Source organism: Xenopus laevis, chromosome 8S (genome assembly GCF_017654675.1).
Source record: "Xenopus laevis strain J_2021 chromosome 8S, Xenopus_laevis_v10.1, whole genome shotgun sequence".
Taxonomy (NCBI): domain Eukaryota; kingdom Metazoa; phylum Chordata; class Amphibia; order Anura; family Pipidae; genus Xenopus; species Xenopus laevis.
In genome coordinates this window covers 96,174,985-96,194,202 of record NC_054386.1, presented here as the reverse complement: position 1 = coordinate 96,194,202, position 19,218 = coordinate 96,174,985, and the positions used below count along the sequence as shown (strand labels likewise).

General features: G+C 40.4%; 1 protein-coding gene across 1 annotated transcript in view; it reads left to right on the top strand.

Moving 5' to 3' along the window:
• Positions 1–1,577: 1,577 nt before the first annotated feature.
• Positions 1,578–19,218, top strand: part of hjv.S (hemojuvelin BMP co-receptor S homeolog) — a 44,614-nt gene continuing 26,973 nt past the window's right edge. The window contains exon 1 of the mRNA XM_018233459.2: positions 1,578–2,155. The gene's annotated coding sequence lies outside the window, so the exon portion shown is untranslated. The remainder of the gene's footprint in view (positions 2,156–19,218) is intronic.

Genomic DNA, 19,218 nt, shown 5'->3' with positions numbered 1-19,218 from the left:
GCCACACCCCCTAATTACCATGTACATTTTACAAAATTTGGCAGTTTATGAAAGTTGTTTTTTTTTCCAGTTATTCTAGTTTTGCTAATGAAGATGAATTGCCCTTTAAGCTGTGAGTCTAACTTCTCCCAAGGGACCTGTTATCTTATATTGTTACAATAACTTATGTCAAAATTGTTACAAAAAAAAATATTAGCACTCTGGTTGCTATGGTTCAAATTGCCTAGCAACCATGCACTGATTTAAAAATAAGACTGGCATAAGAACAAAAGAGGACCTGAATAGAATAGTAATTAAAAGTAGCAATAACAATAAATCTGTAGCCTTACAGAGCAATTCAGTTTTATATGGGGTCAGTGACCCCCATTTGAAAGCTGGAAAGAGTCAGAAGAAAAAGGCAAATAATTAAAAAAAAATATATAAAAAATAAATAATGAAGACCAACTAAAAAGTTGCTTAGAATTGCTTATACAGGTATGGGATCTGTTAAAAAAAAAAAACGTCCAGAAAGTTCCAAATTACAGAATGGCACATAGACATCTGCCACGTGTTTTCTTTAACTACAGTAGGTTCCCAGATGTACCTGAATAATCCCAAAGCGGGACAGGCTGTATCTGTCAGCTCAGACTCATTGCAGCCGAATAAATTTTCGAAACGGCCGCGAAAATTCGCTGGCGTAAAAAAAACAGACACCGGGGTCAAAAACGAGACGCCAGCGCCGTTTTGCAAATTTTTCGCCATTTCGTGAATTTCGCGGGAAATTCACAAATTTTTAGACGGCGCAAATTCGCCCATCACTACCTGTAAGTGCTAGTTAGCCTAAATGGGAAGTTGAAAAAGTATAATTGGAAAGTGGGTAACAATAAATCCCCCCCCCCTCAATCTTTAAGGCGATTAAAGTAGATATCGTTTTTCTTCTTGGATCCCTTCTATTTCCAGGAGCTGCGAGTCCATATCCGATTCCCTTTTTAAAGGGCAACTAAAGCCTAATTAAAGAAGTAGCTAGAAATGATGTACATGATGTTTTGTGCTTCTGTACCAGCCCAAGGCAACCACAGCCCTTTAGCAGTAAAGATCTGTGTCTCCAAAGATGCCCCAGTAGCTCCCCATCCTTCTTTTCTGCTGATTCACTGCACATGCTCTGTGCTGCTGTCACTTACTGAGCTTAGGGACCCACTCACAATATACAGTACACATAGAATAGAAATGTCACAATATAAGGCTGATTAGTAATTAATACACATAATTACTACATGGCAGCACAGAAACCAGTGCAATTAGCATCAGAATTGAATAATCAGCAAACCTGTAGCATCAGCTTATATTACAGCCAGGGAAGCTCATTTTCTGCTGGATAATTAGTGACGAGCCCTAAGCTTAGCTTCTCAACAGCCAATCAGAGCCCACTGAGCATGTGAGTGTCACAGACACTTTCCAAGATGGTGACCCCCTGTGACAAGTTTGAAGTCCTGGATCATTGCTGCTATTTACAAGCTGAAACTTTAGCCTCGTGCAATAAGTTCACTATATAAAATATGGCATTTTTAGCCCTATTCATTGTTAGGGTTTAGTTCTCCTTTAACGCTGCTGTTCCCAAATGTCATGTGCGGTGCTTGCGTCCCAGCTGTAGGAAGATTTGACATATTGAGCATGCTGGCTCTCGCTACATCTGTTTCGATCTTTTTTTAGACCCCTCTTTCTCCCTCCCCTCCTTCCCTTTCTCCCCTTCCCTCTCCCACACCCCTCACTTCTCCCATCCAGCCAGAAACATATGTATAGAGCTGTGCTGAGAGGCCAGGAGAGAGCTCCATACACAGTTGTTGAGTAGGAAGCAGGTGCCAATGTCTATTGATTTATCTCCCCTGTGGTATCTGCAGATCCCCTCTGAGAAAAACTGCACCCACTCTCTAAAAAAAGGTGGTGCCAGTGCAGAGCGAAGGGCACACAGCTTGGGTGCAGCCGGAGGGACTGATTTATATTCCATTCTGCCGAAAATCTGAATGGTTTTGGAACTGGCTGGAGTCCTGTTTGAGTAGGACATGATGAGATAGAACATAAGGCCTGCCTCCTCCTGGGACATGAACCTTCTGCAGAGGACAATATGGACAACAAGTGATATGGACAAGTGAGGATCAGTAACCCTACACAAGTCAAGGTAAGACTCTAGCAACTGACGTTCTTTGCAGAGCCCGGAAACAAGACAAATGGTCCTAGTTTAAAACTCTCTAAATTGCATTTAAGGGATTCATATTTTTGATTTAGGAAAGGCCTCAACTGCACCAAAGCAACTGTAATCAGAGGCAAAAGTATGACCTCCCTTCCCTTTAGACTGTATGCCTATGTATAGGGCCTTCCTCACCTTTTTGTACCTGTATTGATTGTGATGTATGTAACTCCATATGTTCTATGTATAGAATTCATGTGATTTAGTTGTATAATCACATTTACTTTACAGTGCTACGCAATATGTTGGCGCTATATAAATACATGTTAATAAAGGAGCGAAACGTAAAGCAGTCAGTAATGGAAAATACATGTTTTGTTTTTTTTTTACTTTATTTGAGTTGGGAATAATGCTCTAAGTACAGGTATGGGACCTGTTATGCAGAATGGTCAGACCTAAGGTTTTCCAGATAACAGATCTTCATACCATCTACTAGAAAATCACGTAAACGTTAAATAAACCCAATAGGCTTGTCCTGCTTCCAATTCCAAATTAACTCAATTCTGGTTCTGCTTCCAATAAGGATTAATTATATCTTAGGCTGAATGACGTACACGAAAAAAAGGGATTCTTTTTAAAATAAAACGTTGATTATTTGGATAAAAAGGAGTCTATGGGAGGCAGCTTTTTGGATAATGGGTTTCCGGATAACAGATCCCATCCCTGTATTTTATGAGCACCCTCCATGAAAAAAATTAGTTTTTTTGCAAAATTTTCAGTTTTGGTTCAGGGCAATTTACTGTATGTCATAAAATTCATAATTTATTGCAGCAAAAATAGCAAATCATAATCAAGTACAAGCTACTGTTATTACAGAGAAAAAGGGATTTTTTTTTTTTTTTTTAAAAAGTGGATTATTCAGATAAAATTGAGTATATGGGAGACAGCCTTTCCGTAAATTCGGAGCTTTCTGGATAATGGGTTTCTGGATAACGGATCCCATACCTGGTAGTTCTTCATTTAAGTTGTAAAAAAATGCTCTAAGCACAGGTATGGGACCTGTTATCCAGAATGGTCGAAACTTAAGGTTTTCCGGATAACAGATCGTTCCATAATTTGGATCTTCATTTGTCTACTAGAAAATCACGTAAACCTTAAATAAAACCAATAGGCTGGTTCTGCTTCCAATAATTATATCTTAGTCTGAATGAAGTACATGAGAAAAAGGCTTTTTGTTTTTTAAAAAATGTAGATTATTTGGATAATATAGAGTCTATGGGAGACAGACTTTTCGTAATTCGGAGCTTTCTGGATAATGGGTTTCCGGATAACAGATCCCATATCTGTATTTTATGAGCATCCTGCACCAAAAAATATAATTTTTGCCAAATTTTCAATTTTGGTTCAGGGCAATGCATGTCATAAAATTCTTAATTTATTGCAGCAAAAAGCCTTCTACTTGCAAGTCTTACAATGCTGTTACTATTCCCAATTAAAATCTGCAGTGGGGTACATGACTAACAAGCAATAATACATTGCATAACGCCATTCTTTTTCGCAAATATTTACAATTTTTAAGGATTTTGATTACATTTCTATTGCTGCACTGCAGCTATTATTATTGGTTCACGGTTCACCTCATGTGAACACTCCTTACATTAGAATCTACAAATATGATTTGAACCAACCAATTAAAGATTTGGATTCTTTTGATTTTTAGATTTAGATTTGGACAAATCCTTAGTATTCAGCCAAATGAAATGTGAAGCCCCAATGTCATGTGACTTTGTGACAGGCAACTGTCAGGTATTGGGTACTACTGACCATAAATACCAATTCGCGTATCATAAATGGATGGCGTTTTGCAATGACAGTTGAAGTCATAGTTAACGCTACAAAATTGATTCAGATTCGGTCAGTGGGGCTTTTTACTTGTTATACTATCTGCAGTGATATGATTGCTGATTGGTTGCTATGCATTAATATGTCCTTTAAGGGCAGAGACACAGGCTCAGATTCAGGGAGATTAGTCGCCCGGTGATAAATCTCCTCTTCTTTGGGGTGACTAATCTCCCCAAACTGCCTCCCGACGGCTAGAATCTAAATTGCCGGCGGGATGGCACACGGAGTGCTTCGTTTTCAGAAGTCGCCCGAAGTTTCCTCGTGAGGCAACTTCGGGCAACCTTGGAAAACTACGTGCAACAATTGCCATCCTGCAAGCGATTTCGATTCTGGGCGGTGGGAAGCATTCGGGGAGATTAGTCGCCCCTAAGAAGAGGAGATTTGTCGCTGGGCGACTAATCTACTCAAATCTGAGCGTGTGTCTCTGCCCTAATGGGGGGTTGAAATGGGGACTGAAACCCAAAAATCAAAAAAACCTAATTCTAAGCAATTTTCTTAACGTATATGCAACTAAGAGCAGTATTTGCCTGTCCCTTCTGCACTGCTGCTTCTGACTCCTGAAACAAAGTAGCTGAAATCCTCCTCCTTACATTTAAAGCTTACGCTCTTTGTTATATAAGGCATAAGATTGTACACCGGACTCCAACAGCGGCAAATTCTGTGCACAGCAATGCCTGAAATGACCACCACGGGTGTAGGCATTGAACTTATTTTATCTTATGCTGTGCAAGTCATGTGTTTGGCTTTTTCTGGTCGTCGCTAAAAGGCAGTGCTAAAATAAGAGCAGAACTTAATACCCAGAATGCACTGATGGAAGCGACCAACACACTTTCTAGGGCAGTTTTATTCATTCATCTGCACAAGTGACTGAAGTCACAAACAAAAAGGGTTGTTTTGCCCAGCATGGACATCTAATCAGGCATTGTGGGAACAGTTTTTAATATAAAATAAGAGTGTACAATGTTGGACCCTTCAGCTGTTGTTGAACTTCAACTTATATAACCCCTTGTCAGCCTGTGACCGCACTTATACACAGTGTTGCTGTCCCAGGATAATTGCCCCAGTTTGTTCCCAACCACAAGACACCTCTATTTATACAGCTTATAATTTATAAGGAAACATTTGAGATATAGTATGCGCTATTTGTTTATAGATCCAATTTATATTTCCTATCTTATAAAGTGACCTCCATTTATCCCAATACTGCTCCTATAATAAATATTCTTTCTATTTGCGTTGCCGACCCCGATGGTTTTAATGCGGCTGCAGCTGCTGCGGAATCCACAGCCAAAGCCCATTCACATGCCAGTGGCCTCTTTATTGAGGTTTTCCCTATTTGTGCAAGAGATTACAGGATGTCACAAGTCAGTGTTTCCCCAAACAGCTGTGATAATGTCAGTGTTCCACTTGAGAGAAAAATCCTGGCCCATCAGAACTGTATTTGGATGGGAGCAAATAGTGGACTGCAGTGGGCACCTCACATACCACTATATCTGCTTGCAGGGCAGTAACTATAGGTAGAAAGTGTGTCTGATAGCAGGGATACCAGAATAAGATGGTGCAAGAAAGGTGATATGGCACCAGCAGGAAATTGTTCGTTTTTTACAGTTATTTTGTAAATTGTTTTTGCATAAAATCTGTTTTCTTCCATTGTGATATTATTGTCTGTTTTCCTGATATCCTGACATTTGCTTGGTTAGTTGAATCAATCAGCTCCCAAATCCTGGTACATGTACCTTGAATGGCCACTTCCCGATTCTCTTGCAAAAATTCCTACAGCACCACAAATCTTCTTTGAATAAAAATGCCTTTATTTGGAACCCTGGCAGGACCTGGATAAGCGACATTTCAGGCTACACAGAGACGTTTTTAAAGCTTGCTTCCTGATATCCTGATGTACCTTTAGGTTTATCCCTAGGATTTTTAATGCCAAAAGTGCCATTAGCTGATTTTAACTGTTATCTTTTAGTAGTAGTAGTAGTAGTAGTAGTAGTAGTAGTAGTAGTAGTAGTACGGGTACAGGATTCGTTATGCAGAAACCTGTTATTCAGAAAGCTCTACATTACTGGAAGGCAATTTTCCCTAGACTCCATTTATTAAATCAAATAACTGAAAATTTTAAAACATATCTCCTGTCAGGGGCTTAAGCAGACCCTGTGGCTGCAGGGGAACCAGGGAGGTATAGGGTCCCCATGAGGCCCTAATTCATATACCGTTTCAATCAGTGTCGGACTGGGCCGGCGGGAAACCGGGAAAAAACCCGGTGGGCCCCGGCTCTCTTAGGCCCCTGCCGGCCAAGACACGGTCCTAGGTTGGCCCCCCGAATGGAAAAAAATTTGTGGGGCGCTGGATGCTCCCCGGTGGGCCCCGACTGCGCCAGTCCGACCCTGGTTTCAATAAATATTAGTCAACCTCTAAACATTTTGGGGGCCTGAAAAATAATTTGCTGTGGGCCCAGTAATATCTAGTGACACCACTCTCTCCTTTTTAGCTGAAATAACAAAACAGTAACTTGTTGGTTGGGACTTGATCCCAAATAACATGTAATTAATCCTTAATGGTGGGAAAATAATCCTTTTGGGTTCATTCAGTGTTGAAAGAATTTCTAGCAGATTTATGGAATATAGATCCACATTAGGGAAAGACCCTTTATCCAAAAAAAACCCTAGGCCCCGAACATTCTGGATAATATGTTCCATACCTGTGTATTACATTATTAAAGGAATGTTTTCTATTTTTTACAGCATTGTTTTAAATAATTGCTTTGACGAATCCCCGGAAAATATTTTAAGAATTTTAGCAGATTTTATGCTTCCAACAGGCCTCAAGTCACATGTGGGGATGAAAAATAAAATAATATTTTGGTTATTAAATCCCAATTTTCACTAGGGAAAATGAGTCTCTCTCTCTGTCTATACAAAATAGAAGCCTAAAGGTGGCCATACACGGGCCGATAAAAGCTGTCGGCAGCTTATTGGCCCGTGTATGGGGCCCCCCGACGGGCTTCACCGATCGAGATCGGGCAGATCTCGATTGGATGGGACAAAAAATCCCGTGGTCCCGCGGCCGCACCTATTCGTTGATGTGGTCCGGCGATCTGACCGCCCGTTAAGGCATCGTTAGGATCCGATCGTTGGGCCCTAGGGCCCACGATCGGATCAGCCCGATATTGCCCACCTCAAGGTGGGCATATCGGAGGGAGATCTGCTTGTTTGGCTACATCGCCAAACGAGCGGATCTCTCCATGTTTGGCCACCATTAATGTCAGTGTTACTCGCGCGCCCTTCAGTTGAAGTACAACTCCGAGCAGCCACCCTGCCCACAGCTGAAGGACGTAAGTAGATAAATATTCACATTCGGTGACAGTACAAAAGAACACCCTGCTGCTTTATATTCAACCTGGCTGGGGTCGTTCGGTTTGCCGCCCATGTTTGCTACCTCTCAAGGAATACTATAATTGTCCCAGTGCCCAGAGTATGCCAGATCAGCTGTTCCCCCAGGTTACATAGTTAAATTGGGTTGAAAAAAGACAAAGTCCATCAAGTTCAACCCCTCCAAATGAAAACCCAGCATCCCTACACACACCCCTCCCTACTTTTAATTAAAATTCTATATACCCATACCTATATTAACTATAGAGTTTAGTATCACAATAGCCTTTAATATTATGTCTGTCCAAAAAATCATCCAAGCCATTCTTAAAGGCATTAACTGAATCAGCATCACAACATCACCCGGCAGTGCATTCCCCAACCTCACTGTCCTGACTGTGAAGAACCCTCTACGTTGCTTCAAATGAAAGTTCTTTTCTTCTAGTCTAAAGGGGTGGCCTCTGGTACGGTGATCCACTTTATGGGTAAAAAGGTCCCCTGCCATTTGTCTATAATGTCCTCTAATGTACTTGTAAAGTGTAATCATGTCCCCTCGCAAGCGCCTTTTTTCCAGAGAAAACAACCCCAACCTTGACAGTCTACCCTCATAATTTAAGTCTTCCGTCCCTCTAACCAATTTAGTTGCACGTCTCTGCACTCTCTCCAGCTCATTTATATCCCTCTTAAGGACTGGAGTCCAAAACTGAACTGCATACTCCAGATGAGGCCTTACCAGGGACCTATAAAGAGGCATAATTATGTTTTCATCCCTTGAGTTAATGCCCTTTTTTATGCAAGACAGAACTTTATTTGCTTTAGTAGCCACAGAATGACACTGCCCAGAATTAGACAACGTGTTATCTACAAAGACCCCTAGTTCCTTTTCATTTAAGGAAACTCCCAACACACTGCCATTTAGTGTATAACTTGCATTTATATTATTTTTGCCAAAGTGCATAACCTTGCATTTATCAACATTGAACCTCATTTTCCAGTTTGCTGCCCAGTTTTCCAGTTTAGACAGATCACTTTGCAAAGTGGCAGCATCCTGCATGGAACCTATAGTTCTGCACAATTTAGTATCATCTGCAAAAATAGAAACAGTACTTTCAATGCCCACCTCCAGGTCATTAATAAACAAGTTGAAAAGCAAGGGACCTAGTACAGAGCCCTGCGGTACTCCACTAACAACACTGGTCCAATTAGAAAATGTTCCATTTACCACCACTCTTTGTAGTCTATCTTTTAGCCAGTTCGCTATCCAGGTACAAATACTATGTTCCAGGCCAACATTCCTTAATTTAACCAGTAACCTTTTGTGTGGCACTGTATCAAATGCTTTAGCAAAGTCTAAGTAAATCACATCCACTGCCATCCCAGAATCGAGGTCTCTACTTACATTCTCGTAAAAAGAAATTAAGTTAGTCTGGCAAGATCTATTACGCATAAAACCATGCTGGCACAAACTCATAGTATTATGATTTGCTATGAAGTCCAGTATCTTATCCTTTATTAACCCTTCGAAAAGCTTTCCTAATACTGACGTCAGACTAACTGGCCTATAGTTTTGAGGCTGAGAACGGGATCCTTTTTTGAATAGAGGCACCACATTAGCAATTCGCCAGTCTCTTGGCACAATACCAGATCTCAATGAATCCTGAAAAATTAAGTAAAGAGGTTTGGCAATCACAGAGCTAAGCTCGCTAATTACCCTGGGATGAATACCATCTGGCCCTGGACCTTTGTTAATCTTTACCTGTTCAAGTCTCTTTTGAATTTCTTCTTGTGTGAACCATGCATCATTAGTTGTATTACTAGAATTGGGAGTGTTAAGAAGGAAACCTTCACTTACTGGTTCTTCATTTGTGTAAACAGATGAAAAATACGAGTTCAGAATCTGCGCTTTTATTTTGTTTTCATCAACCAGCTGATCCCCCTCTGATAGTAAGGGTCCCACCCCTTCCTGCTTCATTTTTTTACTATTGACATATTTAAAAAATAATTTGGGATTTTTTTTACTGCTTGCTGCAATATCCTTTTCTATAGCAATTTTAGCTTGCCTTATAGCTTCTTTGCATGATTTATTGGCCTCCTTGTACCTTATAAATGTTTCGGCTGTACCAGCTAACTTGAAAGCCTTAAAAGCACGTCTTTTCTTACCCACCTCAACACCAACGCTTCTATTGAACCAAAAAGGTTTTGCTTTGCAACGACGTTCCTTGCTTACAAGTGGAATATACTGACAAGTATATTTATTAAGCAGCATTTTAAAGACTTCCCATTTTTGTTCTGTGTTTAACCCTGTGAAAAGCATTTCCCACTTAATATGTTGCAGAGATGCCCTTATACTGTCAAAGTTTGCACGTCTGAAATTTAGTGTTTTAGTTACTCCCTTATAGAATTGCTTCTGCAACAGAATCTCAAAGGAGACCATGTTATGATCACTATTCCCTAAATGCTCACCCACACAAATGTTAGAGATGAGTTCAGTATTGTTAGTTATTACAAGGTCCAAAAGAGAGTTATTCCTAGTAGGTTCTTGAACGAGCTGGAATAAAAAGTTGTCATTCAGCATATTTACAAACCTACTAGCTTTTTCTGTCTTAGCAACCCCATTACCCCAGTCAATGTCTGGATAATTGAAGTCACCCATAGCAACAACTTGACCCAGCTGTGAAGCCGCTTGTATCTGCAAGAGTAGCTGGGCTTCATACTCGACACTTATACGAGGTGGTTTATAGCATACACCAATGATAATTCTTTTTGATACCTTTTGCCCAGTCGAAAATCTCTACCCAGAGTGATTCTACACCCTCACCAGTGCCAGCTATTTTTATTTCTTTAGCGCATGGCTTTAATTCAGGCTTTACATACAAACCCACTCCTCCACCCTTTTTAATCCCTCTGTCCCTCCTAAAAAGGGTGTAACCATTTAAATTCACAATCCAGTCACATGTTTCATCCCACCAGGTCTCAGTGATACCAATTATATCATAATTTTTAGAGCATGCAATTAATTCTAGGTCTCCCATTTTACCTGACAAACTCCGTGCATTTGCCAGCATACAGCGGAGGTTACTACTTTTACTTTTGAAATGTGCATTACTTAGTGAAGAATTATACGTTAAGTTAGTATTATTCTGTTTTCCTTGTAACAGAGGGACCTCCTTAGCTGGTAAACTGTATGCCCCCCTCACTCCTCTGACGGACGAGTATTCCCGGAATGAATGATGGGGTTTGACCGCTCTGCCTCTGTTCTGCAGCAGAAAACAAATGGACCACACACAAACAAAATGGCCGAAACCTGTTCACACACAGTCGCGCTATTAACATAAGCAGCAATGTCAACCTGCTGCCCAGCTGTTGTTGATTCACAGTCAGCAGCACCTGTGGGAAGGATACACTTGCAGTTGTACCCCTCAGTAACATACATTTGGGACATTTTATCTCTATAAAGAATTGGGCCTCAGAAAGAAGGGCAGATTAGCTTCAAGCAGGAAGTCACAGCAACCAATCATTATAATGCTTATAGCAGGTTGAAGCTGCTGATTGGTTGCCGTGGGATACTCCACAGCATGCAGCTACAGAATAGACTCCATAGTGTTTAGGAACATGAGTAAAAACTCAAGTAATCTCTTTTCACTTGTAGGTATTTATTTTCATAAACTTGTGCACATGAAGCCACGGACATGGCCGGGGATTCCACAACCACCCAGACATGGGAAGGGGGAATTCACAAAATTGGTGATATGGAGACTAAATAAAAGTGGAGATAAAAACAGATTTCCCACCAAATTCACAAACCTCCACTTTAGTAAATTTGTCCTTTAAACAGACAGTTTTCAGATTGTGTCTTTCGCACAACATTTTAACTACATTTTTCTTTAATTTGTCTTTAGCTCTTACTAAACTTGTCAGTCTGCCATCAAATTGGAATTTCCAGGGGGAGGGGGGTTATTTTACCAAGGAACGTTACACATTATTTTTTTCAGAATAACCTGGGCTTTCTAAATCTGCCTACATTTGTGTGTAATTCCACTTCTGCAACAAGATATAAGGGTCTAAATACAAAAAATGCTATTTTGCATAACATAGGGATTTGTATCAGAAATGTTTTAAGTCAAGTGTCTCAGTGCTGCTAAAATTAAAAAATTGCCTGGGCGGCTTTACTTTTCCTTTAGATAATACATTCACTCAAATTGCTAATATTGACTCATTCATTAAAGAATAAGTAAACCTTTAAAAAAAGTTAATATGAAATGGATGAGGGGGCTTTTCTAAGCACTTCTGTAATGTACATTCATTATTTATTCTTTTCTCATTCCAAGATATTAAGGGATACATGTACTGTTAATATGAATGAATTTTGTTACAACAGCGCCACTTGCTGGTCAGTTTCCCACCAGTCTGACCACCAAATAGTCAAGGAAGTTGTCAGGAGAAAGAAAGAGGCTGCTCTGATGTTCTTCTGCTTAGGAAAATAATTAGAAACCTCTCTCAAATCTTTCCTAAGCAGAAGAACATCAGAGCAGCCTCTTTCTTTCTCCTGACAACTTCCTTGACTACTTGGTGGTCAGACTGGTGGGAAACTGACCAGCAGGTGGCGCTGTTGTAACAAAATTCATTCATATTAACAGTACATGTATCCCTTAATATCTTGGAATGAAAACAAAATAAATGATGAATGTAAATTACAAAAGTTCTTAGAATACCACTCTCATCAATTTTACATTCACTTATTTTAAAGGTTTACTTATCCTTTAAGCTAAAACTAGTAAAACAACACAAGTTTTGTTACATGTAAAATTGTATCAAATACACTTTTTTGTTTAATCAGTGTTTACTTGTTTTGTTAATGAGGCTTTTACACCTATAGGGTTAAGGTGGCCATAGACGCAAAGATCTGCTCGTTTGGCGACACGAGTGGATCTTTCCCCGATATGCCATTAACGAGCATGGCTATATCGGGGGTAATCTGAACGTTCGCCCATATGGCCGAACGATCCGATTACTATGCGCAATGGGCTCCGCCGGGATCGGTCGTGTCAAAATCAAACCTGACCGAACGACCACATGACCGATCTCCTGTGGACGAAAGATGTCGGCACTCTCTCACACTATCTGAAAATTGTACGAATCCTCGATTTGTGCGATAGGATCTGTGCGTCTATGGTCAGGTTTAGACAGAAAATTGTGCCCTGACTATAAGATGCTAATCCTTATTAATATGATAATAATTCCCCAATGGGGCTCTTACAAGAGGTGTGAAATGAAGATTGGCTGAACCAAAGCAGAGCAAGTTATCTAAAGGCCAAACGAGCGGATCTCCCTCCGATATGCCCACCTTGAGTTGGGCAATATTGGGCTGATCCGATCGTGGGCCCTAGGGCACAACAATCCGATCCTAGCGAACGCGAACGGGCGGTCAGATCGCGGGGCCGCATCAACGAACAGATGCGGCCGCGATCCGACGAGATTTTTAGTCCCATCCGATCGAGATCTGGCCGACTTTCGGCCAGATCTCGATCGGGGAAGCCCGTCGGGGGCCCCCATACACGGGCCAATAAGCTGCCGACTCGGTCTGTTGGCAGCTTTTATCGGCCCGTGTATGGCCACCTTTAGAAATGATCTGCCACATGGGGAAGTATTATACTGAGCTTTACTCCATTTTTAAAATGTTGGGAGAAAATGTTGTTCAAAATTTTGTTTTTGCTCCATTTTTTATGTCATTTAAAAGACAAATTCATAAAAGTGTCTGTAACCTGTCTTTCTTTCACTAAAAAATGAAAAGTGGTGGTTGAGTCGGAATTTAGGCAGATTTCTGTTTGTGAATATGGAGAAAGTATTTTACACCAGTTTGCCACCACTTTTACTCTCCACTTTTGTGAATTCCACCCATACTCTCTGGGAGGTTGATATGTTTTTAGGGCAAAAACTAAAAGTAGTTATTTTTTTTAAACTAATTGGTACTGATAAGAGCAGCAAGACATTGCTCAGTGGAGCACTCTGAGGCAGAAGATGCACAGTAGCGATGTCTGACACGCATTATGGCAGACACATCAAATAGCCCATAATCACAGCTCGTTTCCACTGAATGGAACTCCAATAATTTCAATTTGCTCTGCTTGTAAGTGCATATTGTTCTCGTTGCTGAATTAGAAAGCGAGACACATGATTTCCATATGTTATTTATACAGAGCAGTTTGTCTTTCTTCCTGTCCTTCAAACAGAGAGAGAGAGAGAGCAGGAAGAGAAGGGTGCAAAGGAAAATGGTTCCAGTCATCAGTCTATTGAGTATCAAATGCATTTCATGTATAAATGTGAGGAACAGTTTAAAGAGTAAAGGGTTTTTAGTAGGCTCCTGAGAAAGAGTACATAGAAGAGACCTTACTATCCATTTAAAGAAGAGTCATATCCCAAGCCATACGCATGTTTTGTTGTGCCCTGAGAATCTACTCCCAATGGGACCAACTTGTCCAACTGCATTATATGCACTAAATGCACAAAGGCATACTGGCATGTTACCCAGTATTTGGGGAAAAGAGCATCATATTTGCAGCGGTGCATCTTGTGGATTCCATAATTATAAAATCATCTGTACATTAGCTTTGGGAGTATTGTTAAATTAACCAAAAAAAAAAAACAGCACTGAAGAAGTTTGAGACATGTTGCTAAGTGAGACTGCACAACACAAGATGGGGATTTAGCTTATGATTCGGAACCTGCTTCACAGCTGTCTGCAGCCATGATACCGAGAGATTAGTGATGCATTTTTCTGCTCGCTCCCCAGAGCTCCCATTGACATATACAATATGGTGGGTCTCCTGTTCTGCTGGACACCTGGTCAATATCACTACACCGGAGAGGCGCCTATTCTGCATCTTGTGTGCACATGTTCCTGGGAGCTTCGTTAAATCCATCACCCATCCAAAAGCCTGTTCCCCCGATACCTCACTTGTATGATAATATATGTCTATATATACAGGCCAGCACATCAGGGTCATATTAACTCTTCATTACAATTCCCTGTTGACCCCAAGCGTGGCCATGTAAGGTTTCATAGAACGTGACCATGAGGTCTATTTCTCATCTCAGGAGAACACAAATGAAGTGTTCATGATTAACGTAGTACTTAGAAAAGTATATTAGTTTACCTTTGAGTTACTTAGAAAAGTATATTAGTTTACCTTTGAGATAGGGATGCACCGAATCCAGGATTCGGTTCGGGAATCGGCCTTTTTCAGCAGGAATCGGATTTGGCAGAATCCTTCTTCCCAGCCGAACCGAATCCTAATTTGCGTATGCAAATTATTGGTCGGGGAGGAAAATTGCGTAACTTTTTGTCACAAAACAAGGAAGTAAAACATTTTTCCCCTTCCCACCCTTCATTTGCATATGCAAATTAGGATTCAGATTCAGTTCGGTATTCATCTTTGGCAAAGGATTCGGGGTTCGGCCCAATTCAAAATAGTGCATTCGGTGCATCCCTACTTTAAGTTAACTTTTAGTATGATGAGAGTAATATTCTGAGACAATCTGCATTTTTTTATTGTTTGTGGTTTTTGAATTATTTCGTTTTTTTACTCAGCAGCTCTCCAGTTTGTAATTTTAACAATCTGGTTGCTAGGGTCCAAGTTCCCCTAGCAACCATACATTGATTTGAATAAGAGACTGGAATATGAATAGGAGAGGCCTGAATAGAAAGATTGGGTAATAAAAAGTAGCAATAACAATAAATGTGTAGCCTTACAGAGCATTTGTTTTTTAGATGGGGCAGTGACCCCCATTTGAAAGCTTGAAAAAGTCAGAAGAATAAGGCAAATAATTCAAAAACTATAAAAAAAATAATGGAGACCAATTGAAAAGTTTCTTAGAATTGGCCATTCTGTAACACACTAAAAGTTAACTTAAAGGTGAACACCCCTTTAAGACAATAAGTGAAAAGGATACTTTTTCCTTCTTTTTTAATAGTGTGTTTAAAACGCGTCTTACAGACTCTTTAAACTCTCAGTCCTGTCTCAGTTACTGGTTTTCAACAATTATCTGTATGTCCTCTAAAAGTACGCCACCCTGTCTGTCCAACCATCCCCTTGTAGTGGTTGTTCACCATTAAATTAACTTTTCGTATAATTACGAGAGTTATATCCTGAGACAATTTGCACTTGATTTTCATTTTTTATTGTTTGCTTTGTATTCAGTACCTCTTTAGTTTCCAATTTAAGCAATCTAGTTGCTTGGGTCCAAATTACTTTAGCAACCATGCATTTATATGTATAAACAACTAGAATATGAATAGGAGAGACCTGAATAGAAAGATGAGTATTAAAAAGTAGCAATAACAATAAATGTGTAGCCTTACAGAGCATTTGTTTTTTTGATGGGGTCAGTGACCCTATGTTAAAGCTGGAAAAAGTCAGAAGAAGAAGGCAAATGTTTAAAAAAAACTATTAAAAAAATTGAATTGAAAAGCTGTTGAAAATGATCAATTCGATAACATACTAAAAGTTAAAAGTGAAGGTAAACCACCCCTGAGGAATCCTCAACCACAAGGTAATGTTGGTTACTGAGTGGGCTACTCCAGAGGTAGCTTACCTTTGGGCTGATCAATGGGGGGTCAAGACTGATATCTGACTGGGGATGTTGATGAGTCTACCTAGGCCACTGTTATAATTCAATTGTTGGCTGAACAGCCAAAAAATAGGATCAGCATGAGCTGGTAAATGAGGTAAAAGGGATGGAGATGGAAATAAATCACTTTTTTTTTACATCACCAAAGTTATTTCCATGCATAGTATGGCCAACTTAAGAGATGGAGATGGAAAAAATCACCTTTTTTTTTTTACATCACCAAAGTTATTTCCATGCACAGTATGGCCAACTTAAGAGATGGTAGACAGCACTGGGAAAGTAGAGGGACTAATGTTCACCATCTCTTAGGAAACATGGAGCTTAAGCAGGAAGAGGAAGAATGAAAGAAGCAACATACATGAAAGTTGAACAAATACTTCCAGGTGGAGAGTAGACTGGTATTTGTTGTAATGGAAAGATCTAGTTTCTCTCTAATGTGTATAGAACACGCATAGGGATTAAAGGAGAAGGAAAGGCTTTATTTACTTGGGGTGTCAAAAGTTAGGCACCCCAAGTAATTTTATATATACTTACCTCACACCCTGGGCTGGTGCTCCTATCAGCAGAAAACTGCACCAGTCCAGGGGTTCTTCCAGTGAGCATAACGGAGAGATCATCTTCTGGCTTCTTCTTTCTTCGACAATACTTTCTTGCTGCACAACACTTCTTCTTTCTTCGTGCGGGTGGGCATGTGCAGTAGTGCGGGAAAAAAGCTGAACTTTAACGAAGAAGTCGCCTATTTCGTTCTACTGAGCATGTATCTGCCCCGGGAAATTTGAAAAAAGAAGAAGAAGGAAGCCTATTAATCCGTGGTGCTCACTGGAAGTTTTCTCCTGATAGGAGCACTGGCCCGGGGTTTCGGGTAAGTCAATACAATCACTTGGGGAGTGCCTAACTTTTGGCACCCCAAGTAAATAGGCCTTTCCTCGTCCTTTAAAAGTGTACACATTGCAGAGATGTGATGACTTATGCTAACATATTGGAAGGATAGACTTGACTTATAACTCCACCGAGGTTACTGAAAATCTCCAGTATAACCCAGAATGCCTTTTTGCTCCCACATCAACGTTTGTGCCGGACAATGCAATGCAAAGGACATATGGACAGATTTGTTGCAGTGGGATAAAAAGGACTAGAGAGGTCAGAGAGCAGCACATGCAGAAGGCTTCCCGTCTTGCCCATCTCGCAGGCAGCTATTTCTATTACTGCTTAGCAGGTGCGCCTTTTAATTGGCTCTGCTTCGGGGTTGGAGCTAAAATTAGCAGCCTGTGTGAGCTCCCTTTGCAAAAGTAATTGTGGGCACTGAGATATACAGATTGGACAAGGGTCTTACAGGGAGGCTAAATGCAACAAATGTGGTAAATGTGGTGAAAGGAAATTAAGAAGCTGGAAATGGTTTTAGGGTAGGGCAGAAATGCTGGGATCACAGGGTGCTTTCTAGAGCACCATCTCAACGCGTTTCATGCATTTCCCAAGTATTCCTTTTGACACCTTGGGCAATCAAATGCAAAGTATAGTAATCTCACCAAATGTTTCATAGTCAGTTGCCTCCTGGGGGGCTGTCCAACATGTCTTTCATGTCACCGTACCGTTGACTTTAACCAGAGAGAAAATAATAATGTTATTAATATTCCCTGTACAGCGATGATGCAGGGACCAGAAGCTTAGGGTTTCGGTAGGTGTAATTGTGTTGGAATGAAAAGGAGTAGTGTGCCCGTTAGTGATGGGCGAATAAATTCGCCAGGCGCGAATTTGCAGCGATTTTCCGTGTTTCATAAATCCGCGAAACTCCTGCGAAAATTTGCCGGTGTCAAAATGTTTTGGACACGTCAGAAAAGTCACTTGCGTCAAATACATTGCACGTCAACACTATTCAGATGACCATCGATGCAAGCGTAAAAATCTCATTGAATTGACGCAGGCCGCAAAATTGTGGCGGAAGTCAAAATTCGAGTTTCGGGAAATTAGCTAATTTTTCGGGGAATCGGGAGAAATTCGCCCATCACTAGTGCCCGTGCAATCTGTTTGTGCAACAGAGAAAACGACACAAACACCAACCCGTGAACAAACTATCAAATAGGTGTGCTACTTACATAAGCAACAAGGACATACAATGTGACTGGCTGGCCGAATATAGTGCTGGGATTTATTCAGCTGCCAGGAAACACACATTCAATCACAAGTTTCCATAGACCAGACACACAGAATGGAATCACGGACAGTAAATATAAGAAACATATCAGTATAGACAAGCTGCACAGTGCTACATATCTAAACTTTTATGTACTGTGTCTTGTATCTGACCCACTATAATAAATAAAATTACTTAAAGTAAGTAGACCGTCACCTCCCAGCAAAACTCAAACTATTATATTAATAACTCTGAATTCTCTCCATTACTTCCCCTTTAACTGAGGTATTGACCGCCATCTAGCGGCAGTAATCTGGCTGCTTGGTTCATAAACATCCCAGATATAAGATAGAATCATAAAGCTTTTTTTTTGGGGTTAGAAAGAATATACATAATATTTCCAAATTATTTAAGAAGCACAGGACTTTATTGGGGAACCTACCCAGCCACAGTTCCTGCTGTTTATAGAGAATGAGATGGATAAATATGTTTTCTTTTTCAAGATAAAATAATTTATATATCTCAGAGAGGTGTGTCTGGCTATGTGTGAACAACCAGTTATCAGGATATCTTTGCATCAAAGCCAAGCAAATGTTATAAAGTGACAGTAATTAAATATTGAATATTGAGTGCAGGGAATTCCCCCATGTGTGGAGCAAGTGACACCAAATCTGCCCGGGCTGTGCCCATTTCAGGTATCAGGAATCTAATGTTCAAAGCGGCTGCACCCAAAGTGGAGCCCCACCAATGCATGCTCTAAATTTCACTAAAATCTTTGTTCCATAATGAGGAATATACTTCTGACGTTAAGTAATCTAAAACCTCTCGACAAGACCTAGCAGGCCCAACAGTGTCACTTTTTTATCCACCGGACAAAAATGTCCCCAGGCAAAGTTTGCAGCAACTCCATCCATCTCTGGAAAATGTATTTATATAAATAATATATTTATAATCTGCACCAATGCACGGTGCATACAGCGGCCATACTTTCTATACAGGTAACCAAGAGCCCATGCCTTATT